The 15,263-nt window shown below is 34.6% G+C and overlaps 2 long non-coding RNA genes across 3 annotated transcripts in view; one reads left to right on the top strand and one right to left on the bottom strand.

Annotated features, from left to right (window-relative positions):
* The window catches only part of LOC128014185 (uncharacterized), a 168,148-nt gene that overhangs the window by 67,685 nt on the left and 85,200 nt on the right, over nt 1-15,263 (top strand). The gene's annotated exons all lie outside the window — the stretch shown is intronic.
* LOC128014187 (uncharacterized) lies at nt 12,428-14,915 on the bottom strand. Its single transcript, XR_008183497.1, has 3 exons — nt 14,785-14,915; nt 14,036-14,126; nt 12,428-12,992 (listed from the first exon to the last, which is right to left on the bottom strand). It is a non-coding gene; the product is annotated as an uncharacterized LOC128014187 (long non-coding RNA).

The raw sequence follows: 15,263 nt of genomic DNA, 5'->3' as shown, positions 1-15,263 counted from the left end.
TTGTGCATATAACTTCTAACACATTAAAAACAGTCTTACAGCATAGCAAAAACATTGTATTTCATAAGGCATAAGCATCCTTCAGTTTGGCAAGATTTGCACTGAATATTGAAAGAAACAGCTTTCTCTAATAGAGAGACGAGCTTTTGAGCAGATTTGGGCTAGATTTCCCTTCATTTGAACAGAAGCAGTATTTCAACATTACTGCTCTCAGAAACCTGTTTTTGTGCATATAACTTCTAGCACATTAAAAACAGTCTTACAGCATTGCAAAAACATTGTATTTCATAAGGCATAAGCATCCTTCAGTTAGGCAAGATTTGCACTGAATATTGAATGAAACAGCTTTCTCTAATAGAGAGAAAAGCTTTTGAGCAGATTTCGGCCAGATTTCACTTCATTTGAACAGAAGCAGTATTTCAACATTACTGCTCTCAGAAACCTGTTTTTGTGCATATAACTTCTAACACATTAAAAACAGTCTTACAGCATTGCAAAAACATTGTATTTCATAAGGCATAAGCATCCTTCAGTTTGGCAAGATTTGCACTGAATATTGAATGAAACAGCTTTCTCTAATAGAGAGAAAAGCTTTTGAGCAGATTTGGGCTAGATTTCACTTCATTTGAACAGAAGCAGTATTTCAACATTACTGCTCTCAGAAACCTGTTTTTGTGCATATAACTTCTAACACATTAAAAACAGTCTTACAGCATTGCAAAAACATTGTATTTCATAAGGCATAAGCATCCTTCAGTTTGGCAAGATTTGCACTGAATATTGAATGAAACAGCTTTCTCTAATAGAGAGAAAAGCTTTTGAGCAGATTTGGGCTAGATTTCACTTCATTTGAACAGAAGCAGTATTTCAACATTACTGCTCTCAGAAACCTGTTTTTGTGCATATAACTTCTAACACATTAAAAACAGTCTTACAGCATTGCAAAAAACATTGTATTTCATAAGGCATAAGCATCCTTCAGTTTGGCAAGATTTGCACTGAATATTGAAAGAAACAGCTTTCTCTAATAGAGAGACGAGCTTTTGAGCAGATTTGGGCTAGATTTCCCTTCATTTGAACAGAAGCAGTATTTCAACATTACTGCTCTCAGAAACCTGTTTTTGTGCATATAACTTCTAGCACATTAAAAACAGTCTTACAGCATTGCAAAAACATTGTATTTCATAAGGCATAAGCATCCTTCAGTTAGGCAAGAATTGCACTGAATATTGAATGAAACAGCTTTCTCTAATAGAGAGAAAAGCTTTTGAGCAGATTTGGGCTAGATTTCACTTCATTTGAACAGAAGCAGTTTTTCAACATTTACTGCTCTCAGAAACCTGTTTTTGTGCATATAACTTCTAACACATTAAAAACAGTCTTACAGCATTGCAAAAACATTGTATTTCATAAGGCATAAGCATCCTTCAGTTTGGCAAGATTTGCACTGAATATTGAATGAAACAGCTTTCTCTAATAGAGAGAAAAGCTTTTGAGCAGATTTCGGCCGGATTTAACTTCATTTGAACAGAAGCAGTATTTCAACATTACTGCTCTCAGAAACCTGTTTTTGTGCATATAACTTCTAACACATTAAAAACAGTCTTACAGCATAGCAAAAACATTGTATTTCATAAGGCAAAAGCATCCTTCAGTTTGGCAAGATTTGCACTGAATATTGAAAGAAACAGCTTTCTCTAATAGAGAGACGAGCTTTTGAGCAGATTTGGGCTAGATTTCCCTTCATTTGAACAGAAGCAGTATTTCAACATTACTGCTCTCAGAAACCTGTTTTTGTGCATATAACTTCTAGCACATTAAAAACAGTCTTACAGCATTGCAAAAACATTGTATTTCATAAGGCATAAGCATCCTTCAGTTAGGCAAGATTTGCACTGAATATTGAATGAAACAGCTTTCTCTAATAGAGAGAAAAGCTTTTGAGCAGATTTCGGCCAGATTTCACTTCATTTGAACAGAAGCAGTATTTCAACATTACTGCTCTCAGAAACCTGTTTTTGTGCATATAACTTCTAACACATTAAAAACAGTCTTACAGCATTGCAAAAACATTGTATTTCATAAGGCATAAGCATCCTTCAGTTTGGCAAGATTTGCACTGAATATTGAATGAAACAGCTTTCTCTAATAGAGAGAAAAGCTTTTGAGCAGATTTGGGCTTGATTTCACTTCATTTGAACAGAGGCACTATTTCAACATTACTGGACTCAGAAAGCTGTAAACTGACAATCTTGATCATTGAAGTCCTAACAAGTTTTTGTGCATATAACTTCTAACACATTAAAAACAGTCTTACAGCATTGCAAAAAACATTGTATTTCATAAGGCATAAGCATCCTTCAGTTTGGCAAGATTTGCACTGAATATTGAAAGAAACAGCTTTCTCTAATAGAGAGACGAGCTTTTGAGCAGATTTGGGCTAGATTTCCCTTCATTTGAACAGAAGCAGTATTTCAACATTACTGCTCTCAGAAACCTGTTTTTGTGCATATAACTTCTAGCACATTAAAAACAGTCTTACAGCATTGCAAAAACATTGTATTTCATAAGGCATAAGCATCCTTCAGTTAGGCAAGATTTGCACTGAATATTGAATGAAACAGCTTTCTCTAATAGAGAGAAAAGCTTTTGAGCAGATTTCGGCCAGATTTCACTTCATTTGAACAGAAGTAGTATTTCAACATTACTGCTCTCAGAAACCTGTTTTTGTGCATATAACTTCTAACACATTAAAAACAGTCTTACAGCATTGCAAAAACATTGTATTTCATAAGGCATAAGCATCCTTCAGTTTGGCAAGATTTGCACTGAATATTGAATGAAACAGCTTTCTCTAATAGAGAGAAAAGCTTTTGAGCAGATTTGGGCTAGATTTCCCTTCATTTGAACAGAAGCAGTATTTCAACATTACTGCTCTCAGAAACCTGTTTTTGTGCATATAACTTCTAGCACATTAAAAACAGTCTTACAGCATTGCAAAAACATTGTATTTCATAAGGCATAAGCATCCTTCAGTTAGGCAAGAATTGCACTGAATATTGAATGAAACAGCTTTCTCTAATAGAGAGAAAAGCTTTTGAGCAGATTTGGGCTAGATTTCACTTCATTTGAACAGAAGCAGTTTTTCAACATTTACTGCTCTCAGAAACCTGTTTTTGTGCATATAACTTCTAACACATTAAAAACAGTCTTACAGCATTGCAAAAACATTGTATTTCATAAGGCATAAGCATCCTTCAGTTTGGCAAGATTTGCACTGAATATTGAATGAAACAGCTTTCTCTAATAGAGAGAAAAGCTTTTGAGCAGATTTCGGCCAGATTTCACTTCATTTGAACAGAAGCAGTATTTCAACATTACTGCTCTCAGAAACCTGTTTTTGTGCATATAACTTCTAACACATTAAAAACAGTCTTACAGCATTGCAAAAACATTGTATTTCATAAGGCATAAGCATCCTTCAGTTTGGCAAGATTTGCACTGAATATTGAATGAAACACCTTTCTCTAATAGAGAGAAAAGCTTTTGAGCAGATTTGGGCTAGATTTCACTTCATTTGAACAGAAGCAGTATTTCAACATTACTGCTCTCAGAAACCTGTTTTTGTGCATATAACTTCTAACACATTAAAAACAGTCTTACAGAATTGCAAAAAACATTGTATTTCATAAGGCATAAGCATCCTTCAGTTTGGCAAGATTTGCACTGAATATTGAATGAAACAGCTTTCTCTAATAGAGAGAAAAGCTTTTGAGCAGATTTGGGCTAGATTTCACTTCATTTGAACAGAAGCAGTATTTCAACATTACTGCTCTCAGAAACCTGTTTTTGTGCATATAACTTCTAACACATTAAAAACAGTCTTACAGCATAGCAAAAACATTGTATTTCATAAGGCAAAAGCATCCTTCAGTTTGGCAAGATTTGCACTGAATATTGAAAGAAACAGCTTTCTCTAATAGAGAGACAAGCTTTTGAGCAGATTTGGGCTAGATTTCCCTTCATTTGAACAGAAGCAGTATTTCAACATTACTGCTCTCAGAAACCTGTTTTTGTGCATATAACTTCTAACACATTAAAAACAGTCTTACAGCATTGCAAAAACATTGTATTTCATAAGGCATAAGCATCCTTCAGTTTGGCAAGATTTGCACTGAATATTGAATGAAACACCTTTCTCTAATAGAGAGAAAAGCTTTTGAGCAGATTTGGGCTAGATTTCACTTCATTTGAACAGAAGCAGTATTTCAACATTACTGCTCTCAGAAACCTGTTTTTGTGCATATAACTTCTAACACATTAAAAACAGTCTTACAGCATTGCAAAAAACATTGTATTTCATAAGGCATAAGCATCCTTCAGTTTGGCAAGATTTGCACTGAATATTGAATGAACAACCTGGTCTCACAGAATTCCGTGAAATGTCCACGGGCCCTTAACTCAAAATCCGTGAAGCCATCACGGAATTGCCCCAAATTCCGTGACCCGGCCACGGATATTTCTCCAACGCAAGTCAATGACACTGACCTCCCGTGGGCCACACACGGATACCCGTTTCAATGAAGGAGTACAGAACTCGCTGAACGGACGTGCTTTCTCATTTGGAAACGCAACATTTGAAGTATTTGTTTCTTTTCCAACATCAAATGCCATAAAGACGTTAACCAGACAGCTGTTGTAGTTATTGCATCGTCCTGTCATCATAAAAATTACGTTTGTTTCAGTTACAAAAGTCCCGTGATGGCATGGACCTCAACAACCTGACCTCACTCACTTGTTTAGGAACTTGTAAGCTTTTCGACGACTCTGTTGCAATGGCATGTAATTAACTTGGAATTTTTTCTCATCCTTTCATCATAAAATCCAGTTTGATGGCGTTTTACACACATTTTGGCTATAGTCAGAACTAAAATCTGTGATAGGAGCACGGAGTGAGTCTGTGCTGAGATCACGGATAACTCTAACGCAAGTCAATGACACTCATCTTCCGTGGTCCACACACGGAAAGGCAGTTCGTGATTTTGTCACGTAATTTAATCTATTTATTCGTGGCAGGCACACGTTTATTTCCTTATTTTCGTGATTGCAGCACGTTTTTTTAAACTAATGCATTTCAACTGGAGGCATCTTTCGTGCATCAGCACGATATTTTCTGATTAATTATTATTATTATTATTTTATTTTCCACAGGACAACAGAAGAAACTCACTGAAACTTGAAAAAAAAAATCGGAGCTTAACTTACTGTACAAAACTGAGCAACATACTGTATTGCTGGTGACAAAAACACATTAAAAAAATTTTAGCTGTAAAATGCGCAATGGTTCTTTTTTTACTTTTCATTGATTTCTTTTTTTTCATAGGCCTAGATTTTTTTATTTTTTTTATTACAGAATTCAATATCAAGTCCTTGACACATACCTGTAACACATTTTCACATTAAGAAACAATTTAGTTTAAATAAAAAGAACAAAAATAAAAAATAAAAAAATAAAAATAAATAAATAAATAATTTATTAGCGATAGGCCTACATATTTATCTTTTTATTTATTTTATTTATTTTTTTTATTATTTTATTTTACTTTATACTCTAAAGTTAAAAGTTTTTATTAAGGTTATTGTAAAGGCTTCTTAAAAATGCTGTCGCTGATGAGCCTCTGATCGCTGTCAGATTCTGTGATATGAATGTCCGCTAATGGGCTTAGAATGAGCCCCGCTCGGCCAGTGTTCTGGCTTACTGTAATATTTCACCGGTAATAAGACCGAAATAATATAATTAAAATAAAGAAATGAATGAATACATGATAACATCTAAATAAATGTTGATCGATTAGCGTTATAGTTTTAAAAATATTAATAAACAGCAAATCAACACAGCTTCGAAATAATAACCGAGAAAGACCTAAATAATAATAATACATAATTAATAAACAGCGCCGCCCCTCCCACCACGCGCATCACGCGCATCACGCGCTGTGCGTCAACCCCAAAGCGTCAAAAACTGAAGCGTGGTCAAGGCAAGCGCATAGACATATAAATAGCTAGACGCCTCATTGGCCGCTCGACCGCACGTCAACGTCGCCGCCATATTACGCGTTGACGTATCGCAGCAAAGGCTCAGAGCGACCAATGAGGCGTCTAGTTATTTATATGTCTATGGTCAAGCGCCACTGACGTGAGATGTTTATCGCTTTGAAATCACGTTCAAGAAGTCTCATTCAGCACACATCGCGATACTTTCCATCAGTTTACAAGAGCCGCAGGTTGGGTGAGTTATACAGTCAATGGTGAGTAGTAGTAAATATGCTCTTTTAATGCCTGTCATAAAATGTATTCTGTCTTCTTTATTAATCAGATGAGCGCCTTATGTTTACTCTCTGTATTACATCGGTCATCCGAGGCTGTCTTTGAGTTTCGTTGTGTTTAACTAAATGAACACAGCTGCTAACTGGTTAAACTCTATCGGTCACGTGACGTGACGTGCCACAGACCTGGGATCCGTTTTATATTCATTTCAGGTTCAAAGATGTAAGTTGTATTTGTAGTAAAATCATGGTAACCATGACACCTACAATAGTAGGTAAAACCCAGTAAACAAGACATTTACCATGTTTTTTTTTTTTTTTTTTTTTTTTTTTTACCACAGTAACTGTAGTTTTACTGTGGTATAGTAATAGCACAATAATCACCAAAATAACTATAGTTGTACCACTGTAATGGTAGTGTTTTAATGTGATTTAATATGACATATTTCACAGTAATCACATTTACTGTACCATGCTTGTAATACATTTTTAATGTAAATAAAAAAAAAAAAAAAACATTTTTCCCATCTTGCAGTTCAATTCATATTAGTTTATATCTTAAATATTTTGCTCACAGATCACTATTAACATTCTGTATATAATTCTGTTTTATTTTCTTTCCCCTTGTATTAATTTCTTAGCTGAAAAGGCGTAAAGGAAGCAGTCACCCCAGTGGTGCTTGTGGAGAGGTATTCCTTCAGAAATTGAGAGGACAGAAAGCTGCAGAGGCAGGTTGGTCTGTGATAGTTTGTCGCTTTTATCAAACATTCCTGTTGTTATCATTTGCACAGCATTTGTTGTTTCTTAAACTGTTGTACGGTCCAAATACCCACACTTGCCATCATTGCACATTTCCTTTATTTGGCCCAAGTGAGCATGAAGATCACAATGTGTGTCGATCTTAACATGACAAAGTTCATTTCAACTTTGCATTTTAAAAAAAACTTCTAAATGTCTTTTCAATAGTCCCTATTAAAGATGACAATTTATTTTGTGGTGCTTCTAATTACGTGATAAAAAGAAGTTACAAATGATGTAAAAAATAAATATACTTTTCTGTGCACCAAGAAAACATGCAACACTTTGTTTTACTACTAAATTATTCTCGATTTCTAATTATTATTATAAAAAATATCACAAACACTGAAAAGTTGCGTGACCTCCTGTGAGATCTCTGCAAAAAGTCTCACATTAATTCCAAAACATGATGCATGATGGGATACACTAAGCGTTGTATAGTGCTCCGGAGCAGTATTGGAGAGGTTTAGTATGAGTTAAGGACACTGTGCTTTGGCATTATTAAGACCGGGGACAGTCTCATAGTCACGTACACACACTCTCAAGTGAATAAGACCTCAAGTGTGGGTATCTGGAAAGGGGAAAAGTCTTTAAAATGATCCCTAAATACAGCTGCACATCAAAGTCTTAATAATTCACTAATGCTTTCATGGTCTAAAAAATAATGTATAAGTAATGTATAAGTTAAAGTATATAGTAATGTATAAGTTGCATGTAATGAAATAATATTTCCTTTCTTTCTGTCTTACAGGATTGTTTGCAGACAATGCTGTTCTTCTTTTTCAGAAGTTTTTGGGGAGCCAACCCACACAACCTTCCTAAAAACTAAAAGAGCTATTACTGAGTCTCAGCGAATCTTGCCACGATTAGCTCTTCCCAGGTAAATTTGTTTACTCATCAAATGCTCTGGTCTGAATCTTACTTTAAATTAACTTAATTATATGTTTAATGAGAAATATTGCTCATTGCACACAGAGTAAGATTATCTTGTTTCACAGAAGAGAAGGAAGACCAAGGAAATGATTTGCTCAGGATGAGAAATGAAGATGGTCATCTTGTGCTCAAGCAAACAGAAGTCCTCTGGTATGTGTGTGTTGAAGCAATGCTGTGTTACAGGACTTTATGATGATCTCTCACAGGACTGGTCATGTCAGCCGTTATTATTCTTTCCAATGTTTTTATATTTATTTTATTTTATTTGATACAGCTATAATAATTATAGCATGTTAGCAAAAGTTTGACTGGAACATTTTTAATCTAAAGTTTTAAAAAAACACCACCTGTTATTCTTAAAAGCATACAAGTGTCATAAAAGTGGTTTAATTGATATAAACACAAATTGACATTATCTCACTGTTTTGTGAATGTTGTGTTATAAATTATGAATTGATAGTTGATTGGTTTGAAGCCATGCCTTACACTGCACAGACTAAAACACATTTGTGAGAGAAGTCATTAACTCTGGAGAAAGATTCTAGAGGAAGAAAACACATTTACTGCAACAATAGATGAATTCCAGAGTCTCTGAGAAGTACACATGCTAATGGAGTCTCTGTAAGCCTCTGTAACTTTTTCTTAATTCTTGCATAATGAAATTGTTTATTGCAGTATTTTAACAATTTTACTTTGTACAGATGATCTCATCAGCCAAATGAGGGGTTTTGACCAAGTGATGCTCTTGAAAGGAGTGAAAGAAGAGGATGTGGTAAATTGTCTTCAGAGAAAAAGCTTCTCAAAAGATCTTAAAAAAGCTTGAAGAATGGTAAGTGTACAGTACTACAAGGGTCATAGTTACTCACCCTGCTAAAATCACACAGAACATAAGATGAGCTCTCTGTCCATTAAACAACTTCATCTGGATTGTTTGTTTCACTTTGACCAGGTCTGGGATCTTAGGACTGAGAGATCTCACTGGCACCCAGTTAACCTCCATAGAGAACATTTATCAGAAGCGCTGTCTGGGTTGGGCAAGAAACATCATCAAGGATGCCTCTCACCCTAACCATGGACCTTTCACCCTCCTTCCATCCGGCAGGCTTTACAGGAGCCTACGCTCTCGAACTAGTAGACTCAGGAAGAGCTTCTTCCCCGAGGCTGTGACACTCCTGAACACCACACCACCAATCTAACCTGCACCTGCTCTTTTACTGCACTGGTCACAGTACTTTACATACATGTATTGCACTACTCATATTTTGCACAGACTGCACATGGTTAAATCTATTACACTATAAACTGTCTAAAGCTGTTACTGTACAAGCACAGTAAACTATTTCTACAAAAAATATCATTGCACTACTGTTATTTTGCATATAATAAATTGTTAAACTATACTTTTGCACACTCATTCAACTGTATTTATAACCACTGTTCTCAAGTTCCTGCTACTCATAATGTATATATAATCCTTCTTTGCTCTGTTCATAATGTACATACAATCCCTACATTACATTCATATTTATATTCTGTATATACTCTGATCAATATTGTATATAGCAACTCCACTGTAAATTCTGTATATCATAGCTTTACTTACTCTGCACTTTTATGTATATAAAACACTATATTCTTGCACTTCTGGTTAGATGCTAACTGCATTTCATTAGCTCTGTACTTGTACTCTGCATAATGACAATAAAGTTGAATCTAATCTAATCTAATCTAATCTTCTGGCTGAGAACAAGCTACACCACATCAGTGCTGGACATCAACCACAAACTGTTTCCAGACACGACAGAAGATCACGATGGGGAGATGAAACCAGTTTAGATGTGTTGATAAGGAATCATTATTTTCTGAAACAGTATCAAATGTCTTATAAGTATCACATGATCTGTATCACAGTTGACTGGATGGGACTGTGACTTTTAAGGACATTTCATCACTCATCTGTGTGAACTGATTAATACATGAGCTTAATGTATTTTTGATGATGAATAATTATTTTCCTTGAATCTTATTTGTCTTGATGCTACTTTATCATCTTTATAGTCTATGCTTCAATAAAAGGAATATGACGAATATTGTGTTCTGAAGATTCTTGGTAAATACATCATTTTACTAGGTAGGCTCATATGTGTTTATTTTAGACTTGGAAAAACTACATATTAATTATTGGGATTATTTTTTACTTAAGACATAAAAATATTTGATCAGATTAATGACATCTGGGACATCAATACAACAGAAATTTATTATTGTTTATATTTAGTAACAAATGCCAATTGTTTTGTGAAAGAAAGGGAGTTACGAGATTAATTATTTTGCATTACAAGATGGTGCCATGGGCTTTATAGTTACAAACACTTGAGGGATAACTGAGAATGTAGCAGGAATGATCAATGTGGATCTTGTACTGCATTAAAACCAAGAGCACACACATTACTGATGTCCAGTACCTGAGCAGCAAGATACAGGGGTGAGAGGACATTTTTACGCTGATTTCTGCTAATTAGTTATTAGTAATATATATATATATATATATATATATATATATATATATATATATATATATATATATATGAATTAATTTGTCCTTGTGTAATAGTGAAGTATCACAATGTGTATACATTGTCCTTGATTACTGCTTAACAGTGGGGAATAGATAATGGCATGTTGGGTTCATCCATTATATTTATTGATGTTTACTTCAAAAATCATATAAATAATCTATTATTTTTATTATGAAAACATTTCTTTATAATTCTTCCATGTTTCATCAGATAGCCTCACAATGTCCTGTCAAAAGGTATAATACCAATGATGTAAGAATTAGAAAACAGAGGACTGTGAAAACTGTCAGATATAAATGTGACTCAGCTCAGTTTGTTGTCCATGATGAGGAGAATACATATATGTAGGTTTTACTGCCCTTCTACCCCCAGGGGCCCAGTAGCACCCAACCCCCCCCCCCCCCCCCCCCCCCCCCGGAAGAGCACAAAACTGTACAATTCAAATGGCTGTAAATCAGAGTCCAATTAACATATCAAAGAGAAAATCAGCAGGATTACTACTTATGCTATGCTGATAAAATAATGTTGGGCACAGTTTTCAGAAATAAATGGAAAGGTGGCATAAAGGCATTTTACATATTGCATACTCTAAAATACTAAATTTCACCATGCCTCTCAAATATATCATAGTGGTTTACACAGTGAACATATTTATATGTCCAGTTTACCATTAAATATATTATTTATTTCATTTCGTTAATAAAACTTTTAAAACTACATTACCCATAAGCCTCCATCTTTCTATCTATGGAAAGGGAATACTAGGCGCTGTTTTTTGTAGTTCATTGAAGTTATTCTTAGGGTTAGTGTTAGGATCTCGCTAAAAAGGTTATTTTTCTCAACATAGAAACACCCAATGTTGACTTAATATATTTACTAATGTGATAATAGCAGCAAAACATACTTTTGTAACATGATCCGCTGTTTAATATGGGTTAAAAGATAATCCAACCACAGACAGTCCTGTGGTGACAAGGGACATTCACAGCCAATGACATCAAAGCTGAGCAGCGTCATCACACTTCCTTAACCATTTATTGTCATTCATGAACGCTGTTTTCCGTTTTTTCGGCGAAATGGATAGATTGGTTAACAATAAATTAAATTTGACACCTATTAGATAGTGTTTTATTAACGTCTACACCTTCTTCCAACAATAATGCAAATACATAATTATTATTGTTATTCAGACAACAATTTGGCAATATCGATGTGTACATGTGTGTGTACAACAACACGTGATGTGAACTGCACAGTCACAGTTTTATCTTATCTAACCAAAAGATTAATTTCATTCAATTTAAAAGATACATTTTTTTTTTCCTGACCAAAGACAAGAGCGTTTACTAATAAAAAGTAAAGAGTGAAATTATTAAGTTATTAAATTATTCAAATTTGTTTCTGTGATTTGCCTTGCTTTACCAATTAATCTCTAGGAATAAAAACTGAAATAAAGCATAATGAACATACAGAATTTTGTAAGAATTTTCCAGTATTTATTGATATGTCAAACTCATTTAAAGACAAAGTGCGCATATTACTGCACTGTCACCAAGCTCGTTTTTGAAGAATAAAACTATGAAGAATAAAAAGGCAGTTATGTTGTAAACGTTAACAATTTTCAGTGTGCAAATTCTTTTATTAAAAAACAAAACATTATAAATATGGTATATGTCTTTCAGAGAACACCGGAAAAAGATACATTTTCTTAAAAGATTCTATTGACCAAAAAGTGATACACACAATCAATGTAAATGTTTCAAACTTACAAAATGACATCATGAAGACATGCATGTCAAGTGTGCAATATCATCTATAAAACTCAATCAGCACAGCATCAGATAAACACTGATTGTCCGAACAATGGAAGAAAGATAAAGTGTTCAGGAAAACAAACACCTGCTACATAAAAATGCAGAAATATAACTTTAACAATAACATCATTCACTTCATGACTGGAACTAGGGGATTGCTGTGCATGAATATGTGCTTTACTAAAACTCCTGATCAGAACTGATGCTTTTTTATGATAAAAGCACCAGAAGTAAAGTTTACTGTATGAAGCTTGACAAAGAGAACACAATGCTTTATCAATATGATAAATGCTATTTTTTAACGATTGTTGTCATCACTGGTTCTGTATACAGTGCAGTATATGGGTTGCTGGAAGGTCACAATGTATTCATTATAAGGTTAATTAAAACAAAGTTACATCTTCTGCAGAAATCAAACCACTGCAAAGTCTTGAGTCACTGATCCAGGAACCATTTCTGTGTGTGTGTGGGGGGGGGATAAAGAGTTAAAGAGGTGAGTCCTTGTGCATGACGGAGATCTACAGTGTTATCTGGAAACAATCCTGTAAGACAGAAAGGATAGAAATATTATTTCATTAAATGCAACATTACTGTGTTTTTTTTTTAGACCATGAAACATAATCTGCAAAGATGCTGTATAATTAAATGTTAAATGCATCCATTATTAAAAGCAAGTCATTAATAGCAATATCTGGTCATGGAGATCACGTATAGTGGGAACATGAACTGATGGGGCTTATTTGAAGTAATTTAATGAGAAGCCAATGAACAATATAAACTTTCTGACTGTGTGGGGCAACTGATTTTCCAATATTGTGATAGTGTCAGATGAGATTGTCCAGGGGCTTGTACAATATCATACAAGTGTTAAATTGAATTAGTGAATTATTAAGACTTTGATGTGCAGCTGTATTTAGGGATCATTTTAAAGACTTTTCCCCTTTCCAGATACCCACACTTGAGGTCTTATTCACTTGAGAGTGTGTGTACGTGACTATGAGACTGTCCCCGGTCTTAATAATGCCAAAGCACAGTGTCCTTAACTCACACTAAACCTCTCCAATACTGCTCCGGAGCACTATAGAACGCTTAGTGTATCCCATCATGCATCATGTTTTGGAATTAATGTGAGACTTTTTGCAGAGATCTCACAGGAGGTCACGCAACTTTTCAGTGTTTGTGATATTTTTTATAATAATAATTAGAAATCGAGAATAATTTAGTAGTAAAACAAAGTGTTGCATGTTTTCTTGGTGCACAGAAAAGTATATTTATTTTTTACATCATTTGTAACTTCTTTTTATCACGTAATTAGAAGCACCACAAAATAAATTGTCATCTTTAATAGGGACTATTGAAAAGACATTTAGAAGTTTCTTTTAAAATGCAAAGTTGAAATGAACTTTGTCATGTTAAGATCGACACACATTGTGATCTTCATGCTCACTTGGGCCAAATAAAGGAAATGTGCAATGATGGCAAGTGTGGGTATTTGGACCGTACAACAGTTTAAGAAACAACAAATGCTGTGCAAATGATAACAACAGGAATGTTTGATAAAAGCGACAAACTATCACAGACCAACCTGCCTCTGCAGCTTTCTGTCCTCTCAATTTCTGAAGGAATACCTCTCCACAAGCACCACTGGGGTGACTGCTTCCTTTACGCCTTTTCAGCTAAGAAATTAATACAAGGGGAAAGAAAATAAAACAGAATTATATACAGAATGTTAATAGTGATCTGTGAGCAAAATATTTAAGATATAAACTAATATGAATTGAACTGCAAGATGGGAAAAATGTTTTTTTTTTTTTTTTTGATTTACATTAAAAATGTATTACAAGCATGGTACAGTAAATGTGATAACTGTGAAATATGTCATATAAAAGCACATTAAAACACTACCATTACAGTGGTACAACTATAGTTATTTTGGTGATTATTGTGCTATTACTATACCACAGTAAAACTACAGTTACTGTGGTAAAAAACAAAAACAAAAACAAAAAACATGGTAAATGTCTTGTTTACTGGGTTTTACCTACTATTGTAGGTGTCATGGTTACCATGATTTTACTACAAATACAACTTACATCTTTGAATCTGAAATGAATATAAAACGGATCCCAGGTCTGTGGCACGTCACGTCACGTGACCGATAGAGTTTAACCAGTTAGCAGCTGTGTTCATTTAGTTAAACACAACGAAACTCAAAGACAGCCTCGGATGACCGACGTAATACAGAGAGTAAACATAAGGCGCTCATCTGATTAATAAAGAAGACAGAATACATTTTATGACAGGCATTAAAAGAGCATATTTACTACTACTCACCATAGACTGTATAACTCACCCAACCTGCGGCTCTTCTAAACTGATGGAAAGTATCGCGATGTGTGCTGAATGAGACTTCTTGAACGTGATTTCAAAGCGATAAACATCCCACGTCAGTGGCGCTTGACCACGCTTCAGTTTTTGACGCTTTGGGGTTGACGCACAGCGCGTGATGCGCGTGATGCGCGTGGTGGGAGGGGCGGCGCTGTTTATTAATTATGTATTATTATTATTTAGGTCTTTCTCGGTTATTATTTCGAAGCTGTGTTGATTTGCTGTTTATTAATATTTTTAAAACTATAACGCTAAATCTATCAACATTTATTTAGATGTTATCGTGTATTCATTCATTTCTTTATTTTAATTATATTATTTCGGTCTTATTACCGGTGAAATATTACAGTAAGCCAGAACACTGGCCGAGCGGGGCTCATTCTAAGCCCATTAGCGGACATTCATATCACAGAATCTGACAGCGA

The sequence above is a fragment of the Carassius gibelio genome, chromosome B25 (assembly GCF_023724105.1).
Source record: "Carassius gibelio isolate Cgi1373 ecotype wild population from Czech Republic chromosome B25, carGib1.2-hapl.c, whole genome shotgun sequence".
In the NCBI taxonomy this organism is placed as follows: Eukaryota; Metazoa; Chordata; class Actinopteri; order Cypriniformes; family Cyprinidae; genus Carassius; species Carassius gibelio.
The sequence above is the reverse complement of the archived record's forward strand: the minus strand, read 5'-3'. Positions and strand labels throughout refer to the sequence as shown.